This window comes from Perognathus longimembris, chromosome 11, assembly GCF_023159225.1.
Source record: "Perognathus longimembris pacificus isolate PPM17 chromosome 11, ASM2315922v1, whole genome shotgun sequence".
In the NCBI taxonomy this organism is placed as follows: Eukaryota; Metazoa; Chordata; class Mammalia; order Rodentia; family Heteromyidae; genus Perognathus; species Perognathus longimembris.
In genome coordinates, this window is record NC_063171.1 from 47,333,071 (window position 1) to 47,351,316 (window position 18,246).

Here is an 18,246-nt window from a genome sequence, read left to right on the forward strand (position 1 = left end):
ATAGTCACATGGATCTCCGCAATCCTCAAGATGCTCGGTTGCCCTGTCAGGCCTTAGGAAAGCAGGAACAATTATACTCACCCCAGTTCACCGGGAGCTTCGATCAAAATGACTTCTGTTTATTTCTCCTCTAAGCAATTAGCCTTAGATGTCTTTACCATCTATACAACCTCATGTGCTCACCCATGTGACGTTTCATCCAGCACCTCTGCTTCTCTATAAGCTCTTCCCCAAATGACCTCTGCCCTGCCTTCCCCTCCCCTTCTCTTCCCTTTCCCAACCACCTCCACATACACTTTAACTCAGTCTTTTAAAACTAGGAGTCCAGAATGTATCTGCTTCCCTTTTTATTCTGCTGCCTGCTGCCTAGGCCTGGTTTCCTAGCAACCCTGGCTCTTCACAGCCCAGAGGTGGATGTGTGGAGAGAGCTTGGGCAACTGAGGTGAGAATGTGAGGAAAGCTTTTTCCTCCCAGGCCCTGAAGTACAGAATTGCTGTCTCACAGTAATTAATATTACAGAAGAAGGGATTTGCTTTCCCAGGCATATCTTGGACTCAGCCCTTTGGGTAAGAAATTATTTGCCACGGAGAGCAGGGTTGCACTTTGGTGCCAGAGCAAAGATTTCTATTTGAAAGACACTTACACACCTAGCTTGCTCTAAGGACTGACAGCGGGGTGGGTGGGGGCAGGCAGTGAAAAGAAGGAGGAGGAGGGAAGAGAAGAAAGGAGAAAGGGGAGGGAGGAAGGGAGGGAGACAGAGAGAAAGGGAAAGAGAGGAAGACAGAAAGAGAAAAGAACAATGAAGTTAAATATGATTCTGTTCAGGTACAACAACAGCTAGACAAATGTGCCATTCATAAGGATGTATTTGAGTCATTCTTTGATGACCTAATTTTAGAGCCAAAAGGATACTTTGGATCTTGTTGTTCAATGATCACTTTTTGTAACCTGATAATTGGGGCCAGGGAGAGAAAGCAAGAGTTGGAACTAAAAGGTTATCCCCAAAGGCTCAGTCTGCTATTCCTTCTATTACCCCAAACTGCCTTCCAGAACCAGTGGAGAAGTATCACATTGCTTCCCATAACTCAGGGAAATGGGTTGCAAAACAGTTGAATGTTCTGGATTGAGACGTGTTGTAGACGGAACAGAACTAACTGAGCCATGTGTCCTGTGCTCTTGACCCCACTACTTGTTCTTCCTGGTTGGACTAACCAGGAGAGATAAAAGGGAGGAGACACAGAGAGCTGATTACTCCTCATGCACAAGGCTGGTACTGAAAGTTCACAATCAGAGGAAGACAATGTCCTATGCCCATAGTGACAACAGAGAGCCCATTAATTAATTGGGTGGTATTTCTGGGTAACTTTCAAAAACTTCTAGAATTACTGGTCAAAATTCTTCATTGTGAGGGATAAAAATCCAACCCAACCTAACTTCAAAGAAAAAAGATAGATTGTTTTATTGATTAATAAGCTTATGTAGCTAGGCATAATAATATAGGTTAACCTAGCTAAGCATGGTAGACCATGCCTATAACTAGAACTCTTCTCTGCCTCTGTTGCAAGCCTCTGTCTTTGGTTCGAAAATGTCCACAGTCCTTAGCTTCATAGCTAGGAAGTATGACCCTCAAAACAGGAGCCCTGTTTCTCCAGTTCCAAGCTCAGAAATCCCAAGCAAGGGTTCTGATAGACTCAGCTAGAGCTCATATCATCCCCTAAACAATCGCTGTGTTCAGCAAAAAATGGGGATCCAGTGCTGATATTGGCCCATGCCACTGGAGTGGAGGAGGGAGGATAATTACTGAAATAAGAGGTGATGGAAAGCTTGCTTTGATGACAAAAAGAGAGTTGCTAGTACTGTGTCCAATCTCATTTCCTTCAAGTGCTAGAAGTCAGTACCACTTCTATTATCTCATACTTCTTCCTTCAGTTAACATGCTTATATATGAACCATTAGTAAACAGACTTGGATGATGACACTAGCAGTCCAGTTCATCAGCCTTCTTACAATTGATCCATATCAGTGGATCCGGTAAGAATTCTCCCACAACTGGAGTTCAGCAGGAGCATACTGCAATGTAGAATCCTGGAGGAGAAATCTTCAATCCCTGATTTTGTCACTGACCAACTCTGTTATCTCAGGCAATACCTTCATCTCTCTGTTTACGGAATGGAAGAGGTTGGCCTAAGGTGTCAGTAAGATCCATCTGATTATAGACGCAGGGTGAGACAAGATATATCACTGGCCCCTCTAGTGGTTCATTGGAAGGAAGGGAAAGAAAGCTCAGAGAATCCCAATTCCTAATTGAAGAGAGGAAAAAACTTTCTCTACAGAGCAAAACAGGTATATTTCTATGAAATAAGGTTAAAAAGCAAATTTTTGGGGGGTGGGGAGGGCTGTCCTTTGATTGATAAATGACACTACTCCTTTATCAACCAATGCCCTAGAAAGTGCAAAACACAAGACAGGAATCTCCTGTATGTAAATGCTGCAGCTTCCCTGACATCTATTCACTAAAATACCATATCCAGCCAGTAGATGGCAGAAATACATAGTTATGGTACCTTTTCAAATCTGTCATATATAGGGGAAAAAAAACCACAATATTTTGGAAAGGTGTAAATATGCAAATAGAAAAAAAGAAGAGAAGGAGGAGGAAGAAAAAGAGGAAGTCAGGAGATGTCTCACTGATTCCAGAAATGTTAGTTAAGTATGCACTAACTCTTAGGCTCTTATTGTGGATTACAGCACCAAAGATGAAAGAATTCACAGTTCTTAGAACTTACGTTCTAGTACAGAACAAAATATTGCATAAGTACAAGTATTATAAGTGCCATAAAGAGAGAATCATAGGTGTTCTCTGAAGTCATAAAAGGGTGGCTCAGACCCTGACTTTGGTATCAGTGAAAGTATGAACAAGGAGGATAAAATCTTTAATACAAGCCTTGTGAATACCAGGAGGAACCAGGTCAGTTGTGTGGGGTATGTAGTAAACAAGGCACAGACTAGAAAACTGTATGTGAAAAATAATTTTGAGTGTTTTAAAATATTATGCATGCTATGCTCTAGAGACGGACAGATGTAGAAAATACAGTATTATTGCCCTCACAAACAAGGATCTGTGGATGATAATGAGAGGATTGTATCCCAAGAAGGCTGGTTATAAACTGAGGGTGATTATGGTGTGAAGAGAAGTGTGGTGGGCAGAGAAAGACAAAGTTTGTCTCAATAACCACCACACTAGACACACATGAGGATTCATTGCAATGATAGGGATGACAAAGAATCATAAGTTAGGTTGAAGAACCAGCCCAAGGCATTGAACCAGGAATGGGTCTCAAGTCACTTTGCAGAACAGCCTCTCAGCAGCCTCTTCCACAAAGAACCTATACAGCTTCCTCCTTGCCAGGTGCTCCCACCATAATGTACTGCCTTGCCTCAGGCTCAAAAGCAATAGACCAACTGACCATGGACTGAAACTCTAAAGCTGTGAATCAAATAAACATTTCTTCCTAGGCTAATTTGCTTCACATGTTGGTTATAGTAATAGATGAAGAACACATTTGAGATTATACTTAGTAGAAAAAAGTTAAAAAAAGAGACAAACACTGTTTAGGTTTATCTTCTATGGATACAAAAAATGATAATCAAGTTAATTAACTAGAGTTTTAACGTTCCAAGAAAAGTTTATGAGTGGACCAGAGCCACAATTCTCACAAACTTTCAACTATGACAAATAAAAGCAAGTGCAACCACCCCTGTACTATCACTATGTGAAAGTACTGTTATAGCCAGCATTCTGTTTTATAGTCTGAAGAAAGCTCTCACCTACTACCTATCATTTCATTTGAACCTCATGTGCCTATGTTTTTATTTGTAAGTGGAAAAGAAGGATGCTAAATACATTACATTACCAGGATCAGAGAGTGCAGGGATAGGTAAAGATTCAAATGAAAAAGCAAAAAATACATTTTCTTTAGTTGCATCTTGATGCATTCCCTGGCACTTAGAAAGCCAAGCTGATTCATGCAAAAAGTGGGCAAAGATGGGATGTCTTTGAAATACAGGTACGGACTTAACTTTTTAGGATATGATACTTTGCTCTTGTATCATATTTTTTTTCCCAGACAGCAGGCACATTTAAAAACAACTTTGAGATAATTCTGATTCTAGCTATAAGGTAGGCTAAAATTATCAGTTAAAATTTTCAGTTATAAGCCCTATAAATGCTAGATAAAATGTGATACATCATATTAAAATCACAGCTATGGGCACCAAGAGAAAGAGAAAATGTCAGGTGCCAGGAAGCAGAAAGAAACCTGAAAATCAGACAAGTGTGTTGTAAGCTGACACGGGCATCCCCCTGGAGCTGTCAGCACTGTAAGTTGTGGGAATCCATGGAGAGGTTGGTGTGGTGGTGTGTAATCCCTTCTTTATTCAACTATGAATAGAGAATCTTGGGCTAAATGTTCTCTAGTTTATTTACAGCTCTAAATGTCTAAATCTCTATGATGCTAATGAGGTATATAATTATTTCATTACTTTTAGTTAGACAGTTTTCTCCAGCCAAAAGAATCCTCTTCAGATTCTATGTGTTGTCTGGGAAATGTCACAAAGTATCACACTGTATTTACAAACATTATTCTTGTCCACTGCCATCATATCAGTTTAGTTCCTTTACATTGAATCATATACATTCAACATCTTTTCAGGGGTAACACCTATGAACAGATGATAAAATTAAGATTAATTTTTTAAAAGCTTGATTTACAATGATCATAGAGCTTGTTAGTAATTGTGCCAGGAAATGAGTATATAGCTGCTGTACAAGCTAATCATATGTAACTACTATAATTTATGACTATGCAACCTTCATATAGGCAAACCAATTACCATTAAAATAGGATAAACTCATGGTTGCATGATTGCTTTAAAAAGATTTCTCCTAGGGACTTACTTTAGATGAGGTCCTCTAAATGCAAATGCAGAGTGGTTCCATCACAATAAGTCTATCAATAAGCTGGGATATAATATACACACCCATACATTTGCACATGTACACACACATAAACATACACAATAAGAAATGTGTATCTAGAATAAAGTCAATAACAAGAAAACAACCCAGGGTAAAAACAAACAAAACATTTATTGACAAGATATCTTATAAAAGAAGAGTTTAAAATGTACATGTGAAGGAACCTTAGTGCATTTGAAGGAACCTTGGTGGGAATGTAGACTAGTGTAACTACTCTGGAGAGTCCTCAAAAAACTAAACACAGACCTTCTCTATGACCCAGCCATACCACTCTTGGGCATCTATGTAGAATAGCACAAGTCAGGATATGGTAAAGACACTTGCATATCCATGTTCATTGCTGCACTATTCACAATAGTCAAGTTATGGACATAGCCCAGATGCTGTAATAGTAGATAAGTGGATCAAAACATGTGGAACTTATACACAATAGAAGTTTACCTATCCATTAGAAAGAATAAAATTATGTTACTTGCAGGCAAATGGACAGACTTAGAACAAATCATGTTAAATGAGGTTTCTCTCCTATGTAGAAGCTAGATCTAAAAGATAACTGAACTTGATAACTTATACAGGACTCTAGGCATTCACATACAGCCAGACTAAAGGAAGATACCCTTAGAGGAAGGAACCAAGGTTGTAACTCCTCTGAAAATTTAAAATACTATGTATCGGCCAGGAGCTGGTGGCTCATTTCTGTAATCCTAGCTACTCAGAAGGCCAAGATCCAAGGACTGTGGTTCCCAGCCAGCCTGAGCAGGAAAGTCCATGAGACTCTTTTCTCCAACTAACGAACAGAAAACTGGAAGTGGAACTGTGGGCCAGAGTGGTAGAGTGGTAGCCTTCAGTGAAAGAGCTCAGGGACAATGCCCACAACTGACATAAAATAAATTAAAAAAATAAAATACTATTTATCAAATGAATTCCAGGAAATGGAAACCTGTTTTTTGTTGTTGTTGCTGTTGGTTGTGGTGGAGTTTTTTATATTTTATTTTTTTATCTTTTTAGGAGAGAAAAGGGATGCAGAAAGGAAGGGAGGAAGAGTGAAGAAATGCAATCATGCTATTCAGTATACACTATGTAGAAAATGGACTATGTAACTTGTGAGTAGGGAAAGGAGAAGGAAGCTGTGAGAAATCAAAAGAAGGGGTAAAATGGTTAAAAAAAAAGAAGTGAACTCATCACCTGACTTATGAAATGATAATCCCTCTGTACAATACCTTAATTATAACAATAAAATTATATTAAAATGTCTTCAAGTCTATTTGAAGACATTTCAGGAACATGTAACAACATAGAGACTATAATTTTCTGAGAAACAGCAGTGGTTTTCTTGATGACTATCAAAATTTTCCTTGACCATTTATTTCAAGGCAAAAGAATCTTTTTTTTTTTTTTTTTTTTTTTTTTTTTTTTTTTTTTTTTTGCCAGTCCTGGGCCTTGGACTCAGGGCCTGAGCACTGTCCCTGGCTTCTTCCCGCTCAAGGCTAGCACTCTGCCACTTGAGCCACAGCGCCGCTTCTGGCCGTTTTCTGTATATGTGGTGCTGGGGAATCGAACCTAGGGCCTCGCGTATCCGAGGCAGGCACTCTTGCCGCTAGGCTATATCCCCAGCCCCTCAAAAGAATCTTAATAAAAACAAAGAAATCAGGATTAGGGTGTGTCTGGTACATAAGATATTTAAGGAAATTATATTTCCTTAAATTAAGGAAATTATATTTCCTTAAATATCTTATTTCCTTAAATATCTTATGCTACTAATGAGTTCTTTTTATTAGACTTGTCAAATTGCCCTTTTCTTCACTTTAGTGACTTTTTAAAAACACTCTATAGACCTATGGTCAATAATATTAGATACTTCAAATTGATATATACAAAACATCCAAAGAATTCCACTTACTTAGACATTAACATGCACTAACCAGGACTCCATTTAGTAATGAAATATTCATTAATACATTAATGAATTATTAATTCTTTTATTTTCTTTATTGCTTAACATCTCAGCAGTTTTGAAATTTAATTTCTTCAGGAAAAAATTCTCAAAATAGATTTTTGCCATTTTACAGAGCTTAATGTCATATCTCATTAAAAAATATTATTCTCCAAAGAGCATAGTGTTTAGCTAGAATAGCTGAGCTTTTCACATCTGCATAAAAATAATGTCATATACTCAGTGTATAATTAGTGTGCAAAGATTAGGTAGTGATGGGGAAAGGAGAAGAGAATAGACAAATAAAGATAGGATATTAATGGATGCCAAAAGATTAATACTGTATAGTTAAATACATTAATAAAGTGAAAAAAGGTAACACATAATTTTTCAAAAATAAAGTGTGTATTTCATTTCCACATACAAAATTCATATTAATTTTCTATCATTATAAATGATAGTTATTTTAAACACTAATAATCAGTCTTTATTTCTGGCTGTAAAGAGAGTGGTAAATCATTTCCTTGCCACAAAAATTTAAAGATAGCTGGTTGTGAGACCAATATGGTTTAATTTTTTTCTTGTTTCTAATTTTCTTCACTAAAATAAGAACTCATTAGTATTTCTTGACAAGAACAAACTGTGAGAACTACATTAAAAAAATTACTGGTCCCACAGAAATTACTGAACAATCTGAAATTCATAGCTTTAGTTTTTCAATCGCCATAACAAATAATGTTTTAGGTCCATGCTTACAAATAGTTGTACAATCTTCTGTATCATCAGACTCAAAGTTACTTCAGAAGAAGTGGTTTTTGAAAGAACTCAATGCTTCAGTTCATTTTGCTTTTGATCTTTTAAAAAGCAGTGTTAATTGCCTCTTGCAATTTTTTTTTGCCATGGGTATTATCACTCAACTGCATGACTAAGGCCTTGAGCTACCATAAAATATCTGCTGGCCATTTGTATTTTGAACCTTATGAATTAGTATCTGATACAACACCTGATTATTGACCTTCTTCAGTGTCACATCTAATCATTTAAATCATTTAAATGCTTTTTTTTTGGGGGGGTGGCAAATACAATGTTTAGTGAGAGAAAAAGGAATTAAACAGTGTTTATAACAGGATCAATCTTTTTTTTTTTTTTTGCTAGTTCTGGGGCTTGAACTCAGCCTGGACATTGTCCTTGAGCTCTTTTTGCTCAAGGCTAGTGCTCTACCACTTGAGCCACAAGGCTACTTCCGGCTTTTTTTGAGTTTATTGGAAAGTCTTACTGACTTTCCTACCTGGGCTGGCTTTGAACTTTGATCCTCAGATCTCAGTCTTCCAAGTAGCTACAATTACAGACATGAGCCACTATGCCTCAGGATGAATCTTATATTAAAATAAACCTCTGGTGCTCAGGAAAGGCTATTTAAACTATTTTTATAAGCCATGTGTTAAAGAAACACATAAGATATAAACCACTCAATTGAGAAAGCCAAATATTTAGTTTTGTGTTACCACTACTATTATCAATGAAGACTTTATCACTATTCTCAGAAAATTGGGAACTTTAATTTTTTTTTCTTCAATCTTCAAATTCAGAAGAGATCCAGGAAGAGGGGGGAGATATGAGGGTGAGGAAGGTGGAAGGAGAGAACAACTATTAAGAAATGAGTCATAACAGATGTGGTGGCACATATCTGTAATCCTAGAACTTGGAAATTGGGATGATCAAGAGCTCCTGGCCAACCTGAACTATGTAAGACCCTGTCTCAACAAAACAAAAAAGTAAATGAACCTTGTAATGAACACAACTTAAGATTTTTTTTGCCAGTCCTAAGGGTTGAACTCAAGGCCTGGTCACTGTTCCTGAGCTGCTTTTGCTCAAAGCTAGTACTCTACCATTTGAGCCACAGTGCCACTTCCGGCTTTTTCTGTTTATGTGGTACTGAGGAATCAAATCCAGGTCTTCATGCATGCTAGGCAAGCACTCTACCACTAACCCACATTCCCAGTCCTACAACTTATGATTTTTATATAAACTGACCAACTAGTCAGAATCAAGTACAGCCTAATATACTAATTCCAATAAATTAATTCATTTAAAATACTTATGAAGGGGCTGGGGATATGGCCTAGTGACAAGAGTGCTTGCCTCGTATACATGAGGCCCTGGGTTCAATTCCCCAGCACCACATATACAGAAAACGGCCAGAAGTGGTGCTGTGGCTCAAGTGGCAGAGTGCTAGCCTTGAGCAAAAAGAAGCCAGGGACGGTGCTCAGGCCCTGAGTCCAAGGCCCAGGACTGGTCCCCCGCCCCCCTCCCAAAAAAACAAAAATACTTATGAAAATACATTAATGATATTTAAAATATTTGAAATAGAAATGTGTGGTATTACTTGTGGTTTTTAAAAGGCAGCATGTATAATATTTCAAAAGTTTGGAAAAATATACAAACCAAAATCATAATAATACTTAGATATGGATAATAATAAAATAATTCCAACATGAATTCTTCTATATTGGTTCACTCCAGAATCCTCCAAAGTACTATTCTCACAGTAGACAGAGCCTGATGAAAAAATTCTCCAATATCAATTGTTTTAACTATAGTGCCTAACAATCATATATGCTGGATTATCAAATATATTTTCTTACATGTTAACATCTTTAAAATAGATATTAAAATAAGATTATGCTGTGGCAATGTTTCTTTTTTATTTATGGTATAGATAAAATAACAATCTGCACTAAAGAATCTATATACATTATCTTTAGTAATCATCGGGACAGGCACAATGTATATAACATATTATAACCATGTTACAGGTGAGGAGATTAAGTTTAGAATAACTTGAATAGAATAATATGGCTGCTTATTCAAGGGTGCTTATCAGCTTTCTATTATGTAATAAAATGCCTGAGAAAATCAACTAGAAGGAGAAAAGATTAATTTTGACTCAGAGTTTCAGTACCTAGTCTATTAGGTCCTTTGTCTGTGGGCCTGTGGTGAGGAAAAATGTAGTGACTGAGAGCACAGGATAAGAGAAAGCTTCCCACCTCTTGGTGGCTGAAAGCAAAAAGAATGGAGGAAAGGGACAGGGACAAAATATAGCCACTAGGGGCATTCCCCAATGACCTACTTCCTCCTCTTGGGTTCCATCTCCTAAAGTTTTCATCACCTCTCTATAATCTAATCCACAAATGGTTTGGGCCATTTATGAGGTCAGAGCCCTCATAATCCAATCACTTCCCTAAGGCTCCACTTCTGAACATATCTGCATTACATACCAAGCCAAAACACATGAGCTTTTGGGGGACATTTGAGATCTAAACAATAACAAGTAATAAAAACTCCTAGTCCAAGAGTTCAAGCTGATGCTCTGACATTGGACACTGTTATAGCTAGGATCTAGATTGTCCTCCAAAGGTTCACATGTTAAAAGCTTGGTCCTTAACCAATGGCACTTTTGGGATGGTACTTTGGGGATGAAGTGGGAACTTTAGGGAGTAGAGCCTAGTTGGAGGAAGCAGGTCACTGAGCATGTGCTTTTGAAGGGAATATTTTGTTTTAGGGTCCTAGTGGACCTGTTTTTTTCTATCTGCTTCCTGGCTGCCATTAAGTGAATAATCTCTTATTCCTATGGGCTTGCTCCATGATCTTTTTTCCTCAAGCCCAGAGCAATGGGATAAGTCAAAATAAATAATTTCTCCTTTAAACTGCTTCTCTTGGTATTTTGTCATGCAATGGAAGCTGATTAGAACAGAGCCTTTCACCTTGCCAGCCCATACCATTTTACACACTTGGTTAAAGTCTTAGCAGGAGGACCATGTATCCATGTATATAGTATGAGATCAGTTTTATATCAAAATATATGGCATGTGTTCATGAAAGCCTATTTAAAACATTTTGCAAAACTATGTATTAAGAAACCATAGTAAGTTGAAAGCATATACATATATGCACATACATGTGTACAGGTGTACAAGTGCATTTTAAATTACCTCACAGTCAATATTGTGTTAGTAAACACTGACTACTTCGTCATCATGGAAGCAAAAAGAATAGGTCCTAACTTGTAGTTTTTGTTGTTTTCTGTGATATAAATATTCTTATTGTGTCATACTTCAAGATATCAGATAAAGGAAACTGGCCTTCAAGTTTCCTGAAAAGTTAACAGTTAGCTCTGGCCAGCTGGTCCAAGCTGATCCTCAACACCATTACCAGTAAAGGTGAACTAGTGGTGAAGAAAATATCTCATTTTGGGGTTGGGAATGGGGCTTAGTGGTAGAGTGCTTGCCTAGCATGCATGAAACTCTGGGTTCGATTCCTCAGCACCACATAAACAAAAAAGCCAGCAGTGGTGCTGTGACTCAAGAGATAGAATGCTAGCCTTGAGCAAAAAGAAGCCAGGGACAGTGCTCAGGCCCTGAATCCAGTCCCCAGGACTGGCAAGAAAGGAGGAAGGAAGGAAAGAAGGAAGGAAGGAAGGAAGAAAGGAAGGAAGGAAGGAAGGAAGGAAGGAAGGAAGGAAGGAAGGAAGGAAGGAAGGAAGGATTGATTTTATTCTATGATTCTCTTATAGTCACATTTGCAGTAATAATTCTAATTGAATTGGAATGAAGGACTGAAAACTGACAAAATTATAATGAAGCAAACATAAGTTGACATGGCTGTTTAAGAAAGGAGGGTATTTGGGTAGAAGGGTTGTAAATAGTCATAATATTCATATTTAAGTGTTTACACATGGCACTGTGTACTGTCTGCAGTTTCAGATATCCACTGCAGGAGGTGGGAGCTTATAATGCATCTCCAGAGAATAAGAGGGCTGCCATATTGAACTTCCATAATAAACCCAGCTGTGACTTTTAGTCATAGTCTGGAGGCAAAGTTTGTGGTGGTCAAATTTTAAGGATTTTCTAAGAGGAAAAACAATGCAATGTCAAAATTTAGGGATTATTATAAATTTGGAGTTTTGAAAACATGACAAAGACTTAAAAAGGATGCTACAAATATATGAAGTTACAAAAAAGAATGTTGAGAATAACAAGTGTCTATTTCAGAAGATGTGAGGCATTAAACTTAGGGAAAATAATTTCAAACACTGAAATTGGAAAAACAAAAATTCAGATATCCAACTGTGATATGCAAGCTGCAACAGGAAAATCAGTTTGTAAAATGATGAAAAGCATTGCCAGTGCAGCTAACTGAAGATATAACCAGGATGGTGCAAGTCAAATTCTACCACCCAGACTTTAAGGAGCTGCTCAGAAACTTGCTCTAGAATTTTCTGTTAGCCACTGCCTGAAATTTGTAGGGGCATTGATTACTTTTGTAAAGAAAAAACATTCCATTTAAAGTAGTATTTATTTTAATCAAGGCATGCTTAACATAAATACCATTTATTTTAATAAGGTCTCTATTAAATAGCATTTAACAAATTTCTATTTTAATGGGGTCTTGCTTCCTGCCCACATATGCACCTAGGTACGGTCCACCTATGCTAGGCTTCTGTTGGTAGCTAATAAGCACAGATCACTAAACCCAGCTGTCAGTTGAGATGGGGTCTTGCAAACTTTTCTGTTTGGGCTGTCCTCAAACTGTGATTCTCTTTATATTATCTCCAGAAGCTACAATTATAGGCTTGAGCTATCAGCTCTTGGCTGTTTTGTCTCGTGGGGGGGGGGGTGAGGCTTGAACTCAGGGCTTGAGTGCTATCCCTGAGCTCTTTTGCTCAAGGCTAGCACTCTACCAATTTGAGCCAAAGCTCCACTTCTGGTTTTCTCGTGGTTAATTGGAGATCAGTCTCATGGATTTTCCTGCCCAGGCTGGCTTTGAACCATGATCCTCAGATCTCAGATTCCTGAACAGCTAGGATTACAAGGAGAAAGCCACTAATACCTGGCTCTTTTGTCTTTAAAAAAAAAAGTATTGTAAAGGTAATATACAGAGGAGGTACAGATATATAAATCAGGTAATGAGAACATTTATTTTTGAACCGTGTCATCTCTTCCCTTTTTTGTCTTTAACAAAAGCCTTTCATCCTGGAGTGAGGTAATATTTTGTGATTTTGATTTGTCTTTCTTTTTTTGCATACCTGTTGGCCATTGATATCTTCTTTTTAACAAATATCTATTTAGATTTATTTCCCATTTCTAATAAAGTTCTTTATTTGTTGTTTTGTTATTCAGGTTTTAGAATTTCTCACATATTCTGGGTTTATTCCTTTCTTCTTAGATAGAGCTACAACCCCACAATTCAGGTCTCTTCTTCATGAGGACTTCCCTGTCAACCTCTCTACAATGCTGTGTGGAATGGTGCATACCCACAATCCTAGCATACTGGGGAGGTTGAGGCAGGTTGATCATCAGTTTGAAACATAACAAGTTCTAAATCAGCCTTGGCTACATACTGAGACCTTGTCTTATAAGAGCAACCAACCAACCAACCAAACAAACACATAAACAAAAACTGACATTCACTTGTACCATACTCCTTTGGGATTGTGTCATATGGAGCCTAGTATTAACTTGTTTTGATAGGTAAGTCTTGTCTGTCCAGTGGGATTGAGGACTGGCAAGATTTATGTTTCATATTATTTATATAACACTCATAGGAATGCTAGACCACTCTTGCTTTTCTTTCCTCCACTCTTTGCTTTTCTTTCTACAGCATTGATTAATTTGCCTGTCTTGAACTTTGCTAGGCTTGCACAAATTTGGCTACAGTTTCTGTCCTTAAGTCATTTTACCCTTTCTTACCTCTCTAGTCTCTTCTCTTCTTTTCTGTTTCCTTAAGGCAGAGTCTATTTGCACAGCTTATCCTGGCTTTGAGTGTACTCTGTAGACCAGGCTGGTGCTGAACTCACAATCCTCAAGTGTTAGGATTATAGTTATGCATCAGCACTTGTAGCTCCCAGCCTTATCTTAATACTCTCTAAGCAGGCTAAAGAATATTTCTTTAGGGGCTGGGGATATGGCCTAGTGGCAAGAGAGCTTGCCTCGTATACATGAGGCCCTGGGTTCGATTCCCCAGCACCACATATACAGAAAAAGGCCAGAAGTGGCGCTGTGGCTCAAGTGGCAGAGTGCTAGCCTTGAGCAAAAGGAAGCCAGGGACAGTGCTCAGGCCCTGAGTCCAAGGCCCAGGACTGGCCAAAAAAAAAAAAAAAAAGAATATTTCTTTAATGTACATTATTTCCTTTCATGACCAGAGTCAGGGCTATTTCTTCTGTGCAGTCTTCCTACTTCTATTGGGTCCTCCCTTCTGTTTATGTCTGTCAAACACCTGTTCAAACCTTCTATCCTTAGCTTAGCTAATTCTTCCCGGGAGAGTCACCAAAAAGAAGTATCTTTTTCAGAATGTGCCCCCTCTTTTGCACCATTCCCAGCACTGAATTCTCAAAAAGGAACTGCAACTGTGTGATTATTTATTTGTCTGTCATTTGGAGTAAATTGTATATTACTAAGCATTTCTTTTTTTCCCCCCTGTTAGGAATGAGTCACATGGTTAGCTCCTGAAACCTAGTAGGTTTTTTTAAGTTAAAAAAAAGTTGAACAAATGAATTTGACAAATAGGTTATGATCTCTGCTCTTGAGGATATCACCATCTAGTGGGGGAGAGAGAACTGCAGATAAAGCATAAGACAAGGTAGACAAATAGGTTTAAAAGCCATGGAGAAGACAAGTGTTGCGGCACACCCCTGTAATCTTGATACTCTGCGGGCAAATACATGAAAATTGTGAACTCAAGGGCAATCTGAGCTATATATCCAGTTTCAGGCCAGCCTGGGCTACATACTGAGCCTTTGTCTCAAAAACAAGATGTTGTACAGGCCCCAAATGGCTACTTTTGCCTGGGAAGGCAGGCAAAGGAATGGCTAGAGTTTTAAGGATTTCCAAGTTTTCTGAGTAAAAGCAAAACACAGAAGATGCTCACCAAATGAACTGCTTAAACAAGTGCCTGCAGGTCTCTGAATGGTTCACATCGTTTAGATGCCTTTTTGTGAAAGATATGGCCTGGCTACAAACAAAGGACCCAGCTAAATTAGGGCAATAGAAAAGATTGTATTTATAACAAACCAATTTTAAATGCAAATGTCATATAAAAGTGCTATCAGTGGCTGCTAGCCGGACAATTTTTGCCGACCACATCTCTAGGAAAAGAAACTACATTAAGAAGAGCATAGGGGCTGGGGATATGGCCTAGTGGCAAGAGTGCCTGCCTCGGATACACGAGGCCCTGGGTTCAATTCCCCAGCACCACATATACAGAAAACGGCCAGAAGCGGCGCTGTGGCTCAAGTGGCAGAGTGCTAGCCTTGAGCGGGAAGAAGCCAGGGACAGTGCTCAGGCCCTGAGTCCAAGGCCCAGGACTGGCCAAAAAAAAAAAAAAAGAAGAACATAAACATTTGATTGATGTCAGTCAATGTAAGGAGAGAAATTAGAGGGCCTGCAGGATGCAAGGGAAAGTTCCTGAGCTATGGAAATTATTAGCTGAGACTATTTTAGCAAGGGGGAACAAATGAAAATTCAACAGAAATAGTGCCTCTAGTGTAAATATGTACACTATGGCATCCGGATCAGAGGGATACATTACCATTCCCAACCTGCAAAACATGGTCACCTACTATAGTCATAGATTGCAAGCAAGATGTGAAAAAAATCAGCATTAATGAGGAAAATGAACCAAAGGAGACGTAAAATTTAAGCATGCTAATAAATATTAATTAGTACTAAATCTCTGTAGGAAGTGAAATTTTGAAGAAGTTTAAAACCCTCCAGGTCATGTCTGTGGCCCCCTTTACCCTATCATACTTCACATTCTAGAAACAACTGTCATTGTGTGTTGTATACACAAGTTGTAGCTATTCTTAATAATGATTTTCTTTTTTTTAAAGTTTTTATTATAAAACTGATGTACAGAGAGGTTACATATAGTTCTCTTAATAATTATTCCTCTCCCCCTTATCGTCTATCGTGAGTAGCTACCTAAAATTAGCTTTCATGACTCAGATATGATCTCCAAAAAAGTCTTTATTGAAGCTCAAGGCTGTGAGGTTTTTATGTCTGTTTGCTCTGTGACCTTGTCCTATTTTCACTTGTCTCTACACTGGTTGTCTCTACCTTTAACATGACTAGTTTTTACTGGTATTTATGTTCACAGATACTCCAGCCACTCCCAGTGGGCATGCAAGAGTAGTTCTTTTTTATTTATTTATTTATTTATTTTTGGCCAGTCCTGGGGCTTGAACTCAGGACCTGAGCACTGTCCCTGGCTTCTTTTCACTCAGGGCTAGCACTCTACCACTTGAGCCACAGAGCCACTTCTGGCTTTTTTCTATATATGTGGTGCTGAGGAATCAAACCCAGGGCTTCATGTATGCGAGGCAAGCACTCTACCACTATGTCATATCCCCAGCCCAGGGGTAGTTCTTGAATAAACTGAAAAACAAAAAAATGGCACGCCTAGTCCAAGGCCACAGAACTGACTGTTTGCAGAGCTGAGACAGACCTGAAATCTGTACATGGCTTTCTCTCTCACCTTTTGCTTCTAGTTCTGAAGCTCAAACTCTGGTTTCAGGCTGCTATTAAGGACAGGCAAGGAACATCCTCAGTAAGCAGCTTGTAACAACAGTAATTGGTGGACAAACTCACAGTAATAAATATTGGAGGTAGGTCCCATTAGTACCTGAACTCTTCTTGTTATTCCGGTAAGATAACTTTCCCTAGCTCCCAAGCTCATATTCAGAAGAGACACTGTCTATGCTGGGACATGTAAGGCCCTAATGTGCTTTCTTCTGACGGTGTGGTTAAGTGATATTCATAGTCTGGCACAATCCTCCCACACTCCACAGAAACCATGGCAGCAGAAACTCCCCTGCAGTTTTACAACTTCCCAAGGAAAAGCTCAGTTCAACATGTGCTGTAATTTCTGTGAAAGATATTTAAAGTCCTTTAAAACACATGAATGAACCTTTTGAACACTGCTTGGAAGAAGTAATGACATTCAGTAATCACCACCTAGGAGGTATATGAATGCCTCAGGGCAGAACAAAAGGCCAGCTGAACCAGTAAGGGCATTTGCTTCCACAAAATGCTTTTACCAGAAGAGGAACTTGAACAACTCTCATGAAATGACACTGTATTTTTCCATAAAGTGTCATGTGTTCTTTAGTCACTCGCTGAAGCTATGAGTCTAAATTTATCTTCATTTCTGTATTTAGTTTAGTTGCTTTATTCTTGGGAAACAATCTTATCAGAATTCCATTATTCAACTGAGTGCTACATTTGTTTGGATGGAAGGAGAGAACAGTAGCAGCCACCAGTGTTTGTCTGCGAAGCTCTGATTAGAGAATTTTAGTCCCAACCATTTGAAATAACCTTGTAGGACAGATAATTCAGCCCTTATATTACAGAATGGATCCCTGGCAATCTGATAAAGTAAAAAATTGCCTGTTATTTTGTGTAAAAGAAATCATTCGAATCTACAAGGAATTAATAATGTGGGCATTCAATCACAGCTGTTACATTATTAGGATAATGTACACATAGGCAGGACAGAAATGAATGCTCTAGATAAAATGTATTTCCCTTCACATATCATTTTCTGTCACAAAAAGTAGAGGACCTCTTTAGGTTTCCTTTGGCAAGTGCGCACTTACCTATACTCCTTTTGTGCTAACATGAACACCTTTTTGTTTTCACACTTTATGGACATAATGTAAATGGGCTACAAGAGTCTCCTCAGTGATATTTACGTCAAGTTTTTCATTAAAAAAAATTGGTTGACCTATGTTCTAAACCAGGTATGGTGGTGCATGTGCATAACCTCAGAACTTGGAGCACTGAGGGCAGAGCCAGCCAAGATACACAATGAGATCTTGTCTCAAAAAAAAAAAAAAAAAAAAAAAAAGTCACACTCCCCAGAATAGGATGAGCTATGGAAAAGTCCTTTCAAAAGCAACGTGCAAGGGCTGGGAATATGGCTTAGTGGTAGAGTGCTTGCCTTGCATGCATAAAGCCCGGGGTTCGATTCCTCAGCACCACGTAAACAGAAAAAGCCGAAAGTGGCACTGTGGCTCAAGTGGCAGAGCGCTAGCCTTGAGCAAAAAGGAAGCTCCAGCGATAGTGCTCAGGCCCTGAGTCCAAAGCTCCAGGACTGGCAAAAAGTAAAATAAAGCAGTCAATGCGCATGTGCAAAAGAATCCGGTTCTTCTACGTCTGCACATGCTCCGTTTCATTTATTCCTGGAGCACACTATTATTAAGCACTTAGTAAATATGACA